We start from the raw sequence: 12,669 nt of genomic DNA on the forward strand, positions 1-12,669 counted from the left end.
GTGAAATATCTGCCCCGGGCGGTTCATATTTCCTGTCTAACTCAGGCAGGGGGATCAATGCTGAGTGTGTGAACTGGAATCAATAGTGAAATATCTGCCCCGGGCGGTTCACATTTCCTGTCTAACTCAGGCAGGGTGGTCAATGCTGAGTGTGTGAACTGGAATCAACTGTGAAATATCTGCCCCGGGCGGTTCACATTTCCTGTCTAACTCAGGCAGGGGAATCAATGCTGAGTGTGTGAACTGGAATCAATAGTGAAATATCTGCCCCGGGCGGTTCACAGTTCCTGTCTAACTCAGGCAGGGGGATCAGTGCTGAGTGTGTGAACTGGAATCAATAGTGGAATATCTGCCCCGGGCGGTTTACATTTCCTGTCTAACTCAGGCAGGGGGATCAATGCTGAGTGTGTGAACTGGAATCAATAGTGAAATATCTGCCCCGGGCGGTTCACATTTCCTGTCTAACTCAGGCAGGGGGGTCAATGCTGTGTGTGTGAACTGGAATCAGTAGTGAAATATCTGCCCCGGGCGGTTCACATGACCTGTCTAACTCAGGCAGGGGGGTCAATGCTGAGTGTGTGAACTGGAATCAAAAGTGAAATAACTGCCCCAGGCGGTTCACATTTCCTGTCTAACTCAGGCAGGGGGGTCAATGCTGAGTGTGTGAACTGGAATCAATAGTGAAATATCTGCCCCGGGCGATTCACATTTCCTGTCTAACTCAGGCAGGGGGGTCAATGCTGAGTGTGTGAACTGGAATCAATAGTGAAATGTCTGCCCCGGGCGATTCACATTTCCTGTCTAACTCAGGCAGGGTGATCAATGCTGAGTATGTTAACTGGAATCAATAGTGAAATATCTGCCCCGGGCGGTTCACATTTCCTGTCTAACTCAGGCAGGTGGATCGATGCTGAGTGTGTGAACTGGAATCAATAGTGAAATATCTGCCCCGGGCAGTTCACATTTCCTGTCTACCTCAGGCAGGGGGGTCAATGCTGAGTGTGTGAACTGGAATCAATAGTGAAATATCTGCCCCGGGCGATTCACATTTCCTGTCTAACTCAGGCAGGAGGATCGATGCTGAGTGTGTGAACTGGAATCAATAGTGAAATATCTGCCCCGGGCGGTTCACATTTCCTGTCTAACTCAGGCAGGGGAATCAATGCTGAGTGTGTGAACTGGAATCAATAGTGAAATATCTGGCCCGGGCGGTTCTCATTTCCCGTCTAACGCAGGCAGGGGGATCGATGCTGAGTGTGTGAACTGAAATCAATAGTGAAATATCTGCCCCGGGCGGTTCACATTTCCTGACTCACTCAGGCAGGGGGACCAATGCTGAGTGTGTGAACTGGAATCAATAGTGAAATATCTGCCCCGGGCGGTTCACATTTCCTGCCTAACTCAGGCAGGGGGGTCAATGCTGAGTGTGTGAACTGGAATCGATAGTGAAATATCTGTCCCGTCGGTTGACATTTCCTGTCTAACTCAGGCAGGGGGGTCAATGCTGAGTGTGTGAACTGGAATCAATAGTGAAGTATCTGCCCCGGGCGGTTCACATTTCCTGTCTAACTCAGGCAGGGGGGTCAATGCTGAGTGTGTGAACTGGAATCAATAGTGAAATATCTGCCCCGGGAGGTGCACATTTCCTGCCTAACTCAGGCAGGGGGGTCAATGCTGAGCGTGTGAACTGGAATCGATAGTGAAATATCTGTCCCGTCGGTTGACATTTCCTGTCTAACTCAGGCAGGGGGGTCAATGCTGAGTGTGTGAACTGGAATCAATAGTGAAGTATCTGCCCCGGGCGGTTCACATTTCCTGTCTAACTCAGGCAGGGGGGTCAATGCTGAGTGTGTGAACTGGAATCAATAGTGAAATATCTGCCCCGGGCGGTTCACATTTCCTGTCTAACTCAGGCAGGGGGATCAGTGCTGAGTGTGTGAACTGAAATCAATAGTGAAATGTCTGCCCCGGGCGGTTCACATTTCCTGTCTAACTCAGATAGGGGGGTCAATGCTGAGTGTGTGAACTGGATTCAATCGTGAAATATCTGCCCCGGGCGGTTCACATTTCCTGTCTAACTCAGGCAGGGGGGTCAATGCTGAGTGTGTGAACTGGAATCAATAGTGAAATATCTGCCCCGGGCGGTTCACATTTCCTGTCTAACTCAGGCAGGGGGGTCAATGCTGAGTGTGTGAACTGGAATCAATAGTGAAATGTCTGCCTCGGGCGGTTCACATTTCCTGTCTAACTCAAGTAAGGGGGTCAATGCTGAGTGTGTGAACTGGAATCAATAGTGAAATATCTGCCCCGGGCGGTTCACATGTCCTGTCTAACTCAGGCAGGGGGATCAATGCTGAGTGTGTGAACTGGAATCAATAGTGAAATAACTGCCCCGGGCGGTTCATATTTCCTGTCTAACTCAGGCAGGGGGATCAATGCTGAGTGTGTGAACTGGAATCAATAGTGAAATATCTGCCCCGGGCGGTTCACATTTCCTGTCTAACTCAGGCAGGGTGGTCAATGCTGAGTGTGTGAACTGGAATCAACTGTGAAATATCTGCCCCAGGCGGTTCACATTTCCTGTCTAACTCAGGGAGGGGGATCGATGCTGATTGTGTGAACTGGAATCAATAGTGAAATATCTGCCCCAGGCGGTTCACATTTCCTGTCTAACTGAGGCAGGCGGGTCAATGCTCTGTGTGTGAACTGGAATCAATAGTGAAATACCTGCCCCGGGCGGTTCACATTTCCTGTCTAACTCAGGCAGGGGGGTCAATGCTGAGTGTCTGAACTGGAATCAATAGTGAAATATCTGCCCCGGGCGGTTCACATTTCCTATCTAACTCAGGCAGGGGGGTCAATGCTGAGTGTGAGAACTGGAATCAATAGTGAAATATCTGCCCCGGGCGGTTCACATTTCCTGTCTAACTCAGGCAGGGGGGGTCAATGCTGAGTGTGTGAACTGGAATCAATGGTGAAATATCTGCCCCGGGCGGTTCACATTTCCCGTCTAACGCAGGCAGGGGGATCGATGCTGAGTGTGTGAACTGAAATCAATAGTGAAATATCTGCCCCGGGCGGTTCACATTTCCTGACTAACTCAGGCAGGGGGACCAATGCTGAGTGAGTGAACTGGAATCAATAGTGAAATATCTGCCCCGGGAGGTTCACATTTCCTGCCTAACTCAGGCAGGGGGGTCAATGCTGAGTGTGTGAACTGGAATCGATAGTGAAATATCTGTCCCGTCGGTTGACATTTCCTGTCTAACTCAGGCAGGGGGGTCAATGCTGAGTGTGTGAACTGGAATTAATAGTGAAATATCTGCCCCGGGCGGTTCACATTTCCTGTCTAACTCAGGCAGGGGGGTCAATGCTGAGTGTGTGAACTGGAATCAATAGTGAAGTATCTGCCCCGGCCGGTCACATTTCCTGTCTAACTCAGGCAGGGGGGTCAATGCTGAGTGTGTGAACTGGAATCAATAGTGAAATATCTGCCCCGGGCGGTTCACATTTCCTGTCTAACTCAGGCAGGGGGATCAGTGCTGAGTGTGTGAACTGAAATCAATAGTGAAATGTCTGCCCCGGGCGGTTCACATTTCCTGTCTAACTCAGATAGGGGGGTCAATGCTGAGTGTGTGAACTGGATTCAATCGTGAAATATCTGCCCCGGGCGGTTCACATTTCCTGTCTAACTCAGGCAGGGGGGTCAATGCTGAGTGTGTGAACTGGAATCAATAGTGAAATATCTGCCCCGGGAGGTTCACATTTCCTGTCTAACTCAGGCAGGGGGGTCAATGCTGAGTGTGTGAACTGGAATCAATAGTGAAATATCTGCCCCGGGCGGTTCACATTTCCTGTCTAACTCAGATAGGGGGGTCAATGCTGAGTGTGTGAACTGGAATCAATAGTGAAATATCTGCCCCGGGCGGTTCACATTTCCTGTCTAACTCAGGCAGGGGAATCAATGCTGAGTGTGTGAACTGGAATCAATAGTGAAATGTCTGCCTCGGGCGGTTCACATTTCCTGTCTAACTCAAGTAAGGGGGTCAATGCTGAGAGTGTGAACTGGAATCAATAGTGAAATATCTGCCCCGGGCGGTTCACATGTCCTGTCTAACTCAGGCAGGGGGATCAATGCTGAGTGTGTGAACTGGAATCAATAGTGAAATATCTCCCCGGGCGGTTCATATTTCCTGTCTAACTCAGGCAGGTGGATCAATGCTGAGTGTGTGAACTGGAATCAATAGTGAAATATCTGCCCCGGGCGGTTCACATTTCCTTTCTAACTCAGGCAGGGTGGTCAATGCTGAGTGTGTGAACTGGAATCAACTGTGAAATATCTGCCCCGGGCGGTTCACATTTCCTGTCTAACTCAGGCAGGGGAATCAATGCTGAGTGTGTGAACTGGAATCAATAGTGAAATATCTGCCCCGGGCGGTTCACAGTTCCTGTCTAACTCAGGCAGGGGGATCAGTGTTGAGTGTGTGAACTGGAATCAATAGTGGAATATCTGCCCCGGGCGGTTTACATTTCCTGTCTAACTCAGGCAGGGGGATCAATGCTGAGTGTGTGAACTGGATTCAATTGTGAAATATCTGCCCCGGGCGGTTCACATTTCCTGTCTAACTCAGGCAGGGGGGTCAATGCTGTGTGTGTGAACTGGAATCAATAGTGAAATATCTGCCCCGGGCGGTTCACATCTCCTGTCTAACTCAGGCAGGGGGGTCAATGCTGAGTGTGTGAACTGGAATCAAAAGTGAAATATCTGCCCCAGGCGGTTCACATTTCCTGTCTAACTCAGGCAGGGGGGTCAATGCTGAGTGTCTGAACTGGAATCAATAGTGAAATATCTGCCCCGGGAGGTTCACATTTCCTGCCTAACTCAGGCAGGGGGGTCAATGCTGAGTGTGTGAACTGGAATCGATAGTGAAATATCTGTCCCGTCGGTTGACATTTCCTGTCTAACTCAGGCAGGGGGGTCAATGCTGAGTGTGTGAACTGGAATTAATAGTGAAATATCTGCCCCGGGCGGTTCACATTTCCTGTCTAACTCAGGCAGGGGGGTCAATGCTGAGTGTGTGAACTGGAATCAATAGTGAAGTATCTGCCCCGGGCGGTTCACATTTCCTGTCTAACTCAGGCAGGGGGGTTAATGCTGAGTGTGTGAACTGGAATCAATAGTGAAATATCTGCCCCGGGCGGTTCACATTTCCTGTCTAACTCAGGCAGGGGGATCAGTGCTGAGTGTGTGAACTGAAATCAATAGTGAAATGTCTGCCCCGGGCGGTTCACATTTCCTGTCTAACTCAGATAGGGGGGTCAATGCTGAGTGTGTGAACTGGATTCAATCGTGAAATATCTGCCCCGAGCGGTTCACATTTCCTGTCTAACTCAGATAGGGGGGTCAATGCTGAGTGTGTGAACTGGAATCAATAGTGAAATATCTGCCCCGGGCGGTTCACATTTCCTGTCGAACTCAGCAGGGGGGTCAATGCTGAGTGTGTGAACTGGAATCAATAGTGAAATATCTGCCCCGGGCGGTTCACATTTCCTGTCTAACTCAGGCAGGGGGGTCAATGCTGAGTGTGTGAACTGGAATCAATAGTGAAATATCTGCCCCGGGCGGTTCACATTTCCTGTCTAACTCAGATAGGGGGGTCAATGCTGAGTGTGTGAACTGGAATCAATAGTGAAATATCTGCCCCGGGCGGTTCACATTTCCTTTCTTACTCAGGCAGGGGAATCAATGCTGAGTGTGTGAACTGGAATCAATAGTGAAATATCTGCCCCGGGCGGTTCACATTTCCTGTCTAACTCAGATAGGGGGGTCAATGCTGAGTGTGTGAACTGGAATCAATAGTGAAATATCTGCCCCGGGCGGTTCACATTTCCTTTCTTACTCAGGCAGGGGAATCAATGCTGAGTGTGTGAACTGGAATCAATAGTGAAATGTCTGCCTCGGGCGGTTCACATTTCCTGTCTAACTCAAGTAAGGGGGTCAATGCTGAGTGTGTGAACTGGAATCAATAGTGAAATAACTGCCCCGGGCGGTTCACATGTCATGTCTAACTCAGGCAGGGGGATCAATGCTGAGTGTGTGAACTGGAATCAATAGTGAAATATCTGCCCCAGGCGGTTCATATTTCCTGTCTAACTCAGGCAGGGTGGTCAATGCTGAGTGTGTGAACTGGAATCAACTGTGAAATATCTGCCCCGGGCGGTTCACATTTCCTGTCTAACTCAGGCAGGGGAATCAATGCTGAGTGTGTGAACTGGAATCAATAGTGAAATATCTGCCCCTGGCGGTTCACAGTTCCTGTCTAACTCAGGCAGGGGGATCAGTGCTGAGTGTGTGAACTGGAATCAATAGTGGAATATCTGCCCCGGGCGGTTTACATTTCCTGTCTAACTCAGGCAGGGGGATCAATGCTGAGTGTGTGAACTGGAATCAATTGTGAAATATCTGCCCCGGGCGGTTCACATTTCCTGTCTAACTCAGGCAGGGGGGTCAATGCTGTGTGTGTGAACTGGAATCAATAGTGAAATATCTGCCCCGGGCGGTTCACATCTCCTGTCTAACTCAGGCAGGGGGGTCAATGCTGAGTGTGTGAACTGGAATCAAAAGTGAAATATCTGCCCCAGGCGGTTCACATTTCCTGTCTAACTCAGGCAGGGGGGTCAATGCTGAGTGTCTGAACTGGAATCAATAGTGAAATATCTGCCCCGGGCGATTCACATTTCCTGTCGAACTCAGGCAGTGGGGTTAATGCTGAGTGTGTGAACTGGAATCAATAGTGAAATATCTGTCCCGGGTGGTTCACATTTCCTGTCTAACTCAGGCAGGGGGATCAATGCTGAGTGTGTGAAATGGAATCAATAGTGAAATATCTGCCCCGGGCGATTCACATTTCCTGTCTAACTCAGGCAGGGGGGTTAATGCTGAGTGTGTGAACTGGAATCAATAGTGAAATATCTGCCCCGGGCGGTTCACATTTCCTCTCTAACTCAGGCAGGGGGGTCAATGCTGAGTGTGTGAACTGGAATCAATAGTGAAATGTCTGCCCCGGGCGATTCACATTTCCTGTCTAACTCAGGCAGGGTGATCAATGCTGAGTATGTTAACTGGAATCAATAGTGAAATATCTGCCCCGGGCGGTTCACATTTCCTGTCTAACTCAGGCAGGTGGATCGATGCTGAGTGTGTGAACTGGAATCAATAGTGAAATATCTGCCCCGGGCAGTTCACATTTCCTGTCTACCTCAGGCAGGGGGGTCAATGCTGAGTGTGTGAACTGGAATCAATAGTGAAATATCTGCCCCGGGCGATTCACATTTCCTGTCTAACTCAGGCAGGAGGATCGATGCTGAGTGTGTGAACTGGAATCAATAGTGAAATATCTGCCCCGGGCGGTTCACATTTCCTGTCTAACTCAGGTAGGGGAATCAATGCTGAGTGTGTGAACTGGAATCAATAGTGAAATATCTGGCCCGGGCGGTTCTCATTTCCTGTCTAACTCAGGCAGGGGGGTCAATGCTGAGTGTGTGAACTGGAATTAATAGTGAAATATCTGCCCCGGGCGGTTCACATTTCCTGACTAACTCAGGCAGTGGGGTCAATGCTGAGTGTGTGAACTGGAATTAATAGAGAAATATCTGTCCCGGGCGGTTCATATTTCCTGTCTAACTCAGGCAGGGGGGTCAATGCTGAGTGTGTGAACTGGAATCAATAGTGAAATATCTGCCCCGGGCGGTTCACATTTCCTGTCTAACTCAGGCAGGGGGGTCAATGCTGAGTGTGTGAACTGGAATCAATAGTGAAATATCTGCCCCGGGCGGTTCACATTTCCTGTCTAACTCAGGCAGGGGGATCAATGCTGAGTGTGTGAATTGGAATCAATAGTGAAATATCTGCCTCGGGCGATTCACATTTCCTGGTAAACGGCATCACCGAGATAATAATAATCTTTATTATTGTCACAAGCAGGCTTACATTAACACTGCAATGAAGTTACTGTGTAAACCCCCTCGTCGCCACATTCCTGCGCCTGTTCGGGTACACAGAGGGAGAATTCAGAATGTCCAATTCACCAACAGCACGTCTTTCGGGACTTGTGGGAGGAAACCGGAGCACCCGGAGGAAACCCACGCAGACACGGGGAGAATGTGCAGACTCCACACAGACAGTGACCCAAGCCGGGAATCGAACCAGGGACACTGGAGCAGTGAAGCAACAGTGCTAACCACTGTGATACCGTGCTGCCCATGGTTTCTAAATTCCAGGCTGTGATCAAAACACCCAAAAACATTTCCATAGTTAATCAGCTGGTGCGTTTCTTCAACATCTGATGTTCCCGTAGCTGAACTTTATTCAAAATCGTCCCCTTAAAACTGTATAAAAATCCCAGAGCTCTCTGCTCAAACTGCAGATCGAGCTGAAGGTGCTGAGGGTCATTCAGTGAATTCACCAGTGACCTGTACCGACACCAAGATGCTGAGAATCTTCTTAACCGTGTCTGTCCTCTTCTGGAACCAACTCGCTGCACTCGACGTAGCAGAAGAGGTGATCGGTTTCTGTAATGAAAATGACTGCCAGAAACCCGCAGAAATCATTGAGGACAAGGTAAGTATAATTAGAACAAGAATAATCTTTATTATTGTCATAAGTAGGCTTACATTAACACTGCAATGATGTTACTGTGAAAAGCCCCTAGTCGCCACATTCCGGCGCCTGTTCGGGTCACAGAGGGAGAATTCCAAATGTCCGATTCACCTAACAGCATGTCTTTCGGGACTTGTGGGAGGAAACCGGAGTACCCGGTCACCCAGGCCGGGAATTGAACCCAGGACCCTGGAGCAGTGAAGCAACAGTGCTAACCACTGTGCTACCGTGCTGCCCTTCAGAGTTTACTGCATTGTGTAATGTTCGTACCAGTGGAAATTATTTAATGCCTGTGTTTTTGGGTCGAGTCCCCTTTACTCTCTTTACTGTCAAACATCTGTCTGACTCAGGCAGGGAGGGTTGTCAATGCTGAGTGTGTGAACTGGAATAAACAGTGAAATATCTGCCCCGGGCGGTTCACACATCCCGGGACCCGGCACTCACACAGTTAATGATTTCTAAATTCAAGGCTGGGATCAGGAAAGTATTCTGAGGGACAGAATCTATCTGTACTTTAGACACGGATTAATCAGGAATAGTCAGCGTGGAAGGTCTTTCTTGACAAATATGAAAATCGCTTATTGTCACAAGTAGGCTTCAAATGAAGTTACTGTGAAAAGCCCCTAGTCGCCACATTCCGGCGCCTGTTCGGGGAGGCTGTTACGGGAATTGAACCGTGCTGCTGGCCTGCCTTGGTCTGCTTTCAAAGCCCGCTATTTAGCCCTGTGCTAAGGAGGTCTCCCTATCACAGGGGCCTCTGTGGGGGGGTCTCCCTCTCACAGGGGTCTCTGTGTGGGGTTCTCCCTATCACAGGGGTCTCTGTGGGGGTCTCCCTATCACAGGGGTCTCTGTGGGGGGGTCTCCCTCTCACAGGGGTCTCTGTGTGGGGTTCTCCCTATCACATGGGTCTCTGTGGGGGTCTCCCTATCACAGGGGTCTCTGTGTGGGGTTCTCCCTATCACAGGGGTCTCTGTGAAGGTCTCCCTATCACAGGGGTCTCTGAGGGGGGTCTCCCTCTCACAGGGGTCTCTGTGTGGGGTTCTCCCTATCACAGGGGTCTTTGTGGGGGGGTCTCTCTATCACAGGGGTCTCTGTGAGGGGGTCTCCCTATCACAGGGGTCTCTGTGGGGGGTCTCCCTCACACAGGGGTCTCTGTGAGGGGGGTCTCCCTATCACAGGGGTCTCTGTGTGGGGTTCGCCCTATCACAGGGGTCTCTGTGGGGCGGGTCTCCCTATCACAGGGGTCTCTGTGGGGCGGGTCTCCCTATCACTGGGGTCTCTGTGGGGGGGGGTCGCCCTATCACTGGGGTCTCCGTGGGGTGGGTCTCCCTATCACTGGGGTATCTGTGTGGGGGTCTCCCTATCACAGGACATGAATACTGCTCCCACACCTGGGAACCGAGGACAGTCCCCTCAACACTGATGTGTTTTGGTGCGAGTTCAGTTGTGTCACATGGTGATGGATTTTATTTTCTTGTTTTAGAATTATCTTGAGGCACAATTCAAAAAACGCCTGAGGGTTCAAACTGAAGTTGATGCCGTGGATATTAAAAGTGCGCTGGCGATCGGTCTGGACAAACTATTCAGTTATGCACGTTGTGGGAATGTTGCAGGTATGTCAGATGTTCCTTCAAAGTAACAACAGATTCTAAAACAGCCACTCACTCTTTAACCTGTCACGTTTCAAACTTTCTGTACAGACTGACACACTGAGCAAAGAATTGTCAATCCCAGAGCGTTCCGCGGTCACATGTGACCAGTGGGTTGAGGCGCTATTTGGGCTACTTACACACATAGAAACAAACCGGGAAAATAGAAGCAGGAGGAGGCCATTCGGCCCTTCGAGACTGCCCCGCCATTCATTCTGATCATGGCTGATCATCAAGTTCAATACCCTGATCCCACCTTCCCCCATCTCCCTCGATCCCTTTCGTCCCAAGATCAAATCTAATTCCTTCTTCAAATTCCACAGATTCCCCGCTCTCTGGGGCGAGGGTGAGACCCTCTCTTGTCGGAGATGGTCATTGCCGGGCACTTGTGTGGCGCGAATGTAACATCTTTGGAAAACCCTCTCCAAATCCAACTCTGGGGAGGCCGGAAGTCACGGGAATGAACTGGAAACAAATGCAAGGCTAAAATTCAACAGAGAAATGTTTAACGAATGGGGAAAGTGAAGAGAGGGTCCGTGCAATTAAATGGATCAGTCCAATAGAGCAATGAGACCGACCTCACTCACAGCTCTGTTAAACCAGGGACCCCATTCTCCCAATTCTCTTAGTGCCGGCTGGATGCGGTGAATCTGGTGGGAGCCAGACCGTCGAATACCCGCTGGTGTAAAATTCCGTTACAAGTCTCCCAATGGCGGGTTAATGGTGATGAAGGCTGGCGTGAACAGGGGGCTCTCGGTTCACCCGAGATTTGAGGTGAATGCAACACTGCCACAGTGCTGCGCCGCTTCTGATGCATCGTTCACCACACTTCCTGCCCTCCGTCTCCATGCCCAGCTCGTCTTCATGGGCAGCACCGTGCTGCTGGACCCATGGACACGCCTGTGCCACCGTTTCCCGTTCAGTATTGTGCCAGGGCTGCGAGTACAGGAGTCTCCTTCTCCACCTCCAGCAGCGACACACACCAGTGTCTATCTGGACAGCTCTGTGCTGTATGTCCATTCCAGCAGTGACACACACCAGTGTCTATCTGGACAGCTCTGTGCTGTCTGTCCCTTCCAGCAGTGACACACACCAGTGTCTATCTGGACAGCTCTGTGCTGTCTGTCCCTTCCAGCAGTGACACACACCAGTGTCTATCTGGACAGCTCTGTGCTGTCTGTCCCTTCCAGCAGTGACACACACCAGTGTCTATCTGGACAGCTCTGTGCTGTCTGTCCCTTCCAGCAGTGACACACACCAGTGTCTATCTGGACAGCTCTGTGCTGTCTGTCCCTTCCAGCAGTGACACACACCAGTGTCTATCTGGACAGCTCTGTGCTGTATGTCCCTTCCAGCAGTGACACACCCCAGTGTCTATCTGGACAGCTCTGTGCTGTATGTCCCTTCCAGCAGTGACACACACCAGTGTCTATCAGGACAGCTCTGTGCTTTCTGTCCATTCCAGCAGCGACACACACCAGTGTCTACCTGGACAGCTCTGTGCTGTATGTCCCTTCCAGCAGTGACACACACCAGTGTCTATCTGGACAGCTCTGTGCTGTCTGTCCCTTCCAGCAGTGACACACACCAGTGTCTATCTGGACAGCTCTGTGCTGTATGTCCCTTCCAGCAGTGACACACACCAGTGTCTATCAGGACAGCTCTGTGCTGTCTCCCCCTTCCAGCAGCGACACACACCATTGTCTATCTGGACAGCTCTGTGCTGTCTGTCCCTTCCAGCAGTGACACACACCAGTGTCTATCTGGACAGCTCTGTGCTGTCTCCCACTTCCAGCAGTGACCCACACCAGTGTCTATCTGGACAGCTCTGTGCTGTCCGTCCCTTCCAGCAGTGACACACACCAGTGTCTATCTGGACAGCTCTGTGCTGTCTCCCCCTTCCAGCAGTGACACACACCAGTGTCTATCTGGACAGCTCTGTGCTGTCTGTCCCTTCCAGCAGTGACACACACCAGTGTCTATCTGGACAGCTCTGTGCTGTCTGTCCCTTCCAGCAGTGACACACACCAGTGTCTATCTGGACAGCTCTGTGCTCTCTTTCCCTTCCAGCAGTGACACACACCAGTGTCTATCTGGAGAGCTCTGTGCTGTATGTCCATTCCAGCAGTGACACACACCAGTGTCTATCTGGACAGCTCTGTGCTGTCTGTCCCTTCCAGCAGTGACACACACCAGTGTCTATCTGGACAGCTCTGTGCTGTCTGTCCCTTCCAGCAGTGACACACACCAGTGTCTATCTGGACAGCTCTGTGCTGTCTGTCCCTTCCAGCAGTGACACACACCAGTGTCTATCTGGACAGCTCTGTGCTGTCTGTCCCTTCCAGCAGTGACACACACCAG

General features: G+C 50.5%; 1 long non-coding RNA gene across 1 annotated transcript in view; it reads left to right on the top strand.

The window, feature by feature from the left end:
• LOC140411775 (uncharacterized) overlaps positions 1–10,268 on the top strand; it is a 93,673-nt gene extending 83,405 nt beyond the window's left edge. The window contains exons 3-4 of the long non-coding RNA XR_011941000.1: positions 8,427–8,620; positions 10,143–10,268. This is a non-coding gene — a long non-coding RNA (uncharacterized lncRNA). The remainder of the gene's footprint in view (positions 1–8,426; positions 8,621–10,142) is intronic.
• The last annotated feature ends 2,401 nt before the right edge of the window (positions 10,269–12,669 follow it).

Source organism: Scyliorhinus torazame, chromosome 4 (genome assembly GCF_047496885.1).
Source record: "Scyliorhinus torazame isolate Kashiwa2021f chromosome 4, sScyTor2.1, whole genome shotgun sequence".
Taxonomy (NCBI): Eukaryota; Metazoa; Chordata; class Chondrichthyes; order Carcharhiniformes; family Scyliorhinidae; genus Scyliorhinus; species Scyliorhinus torazame.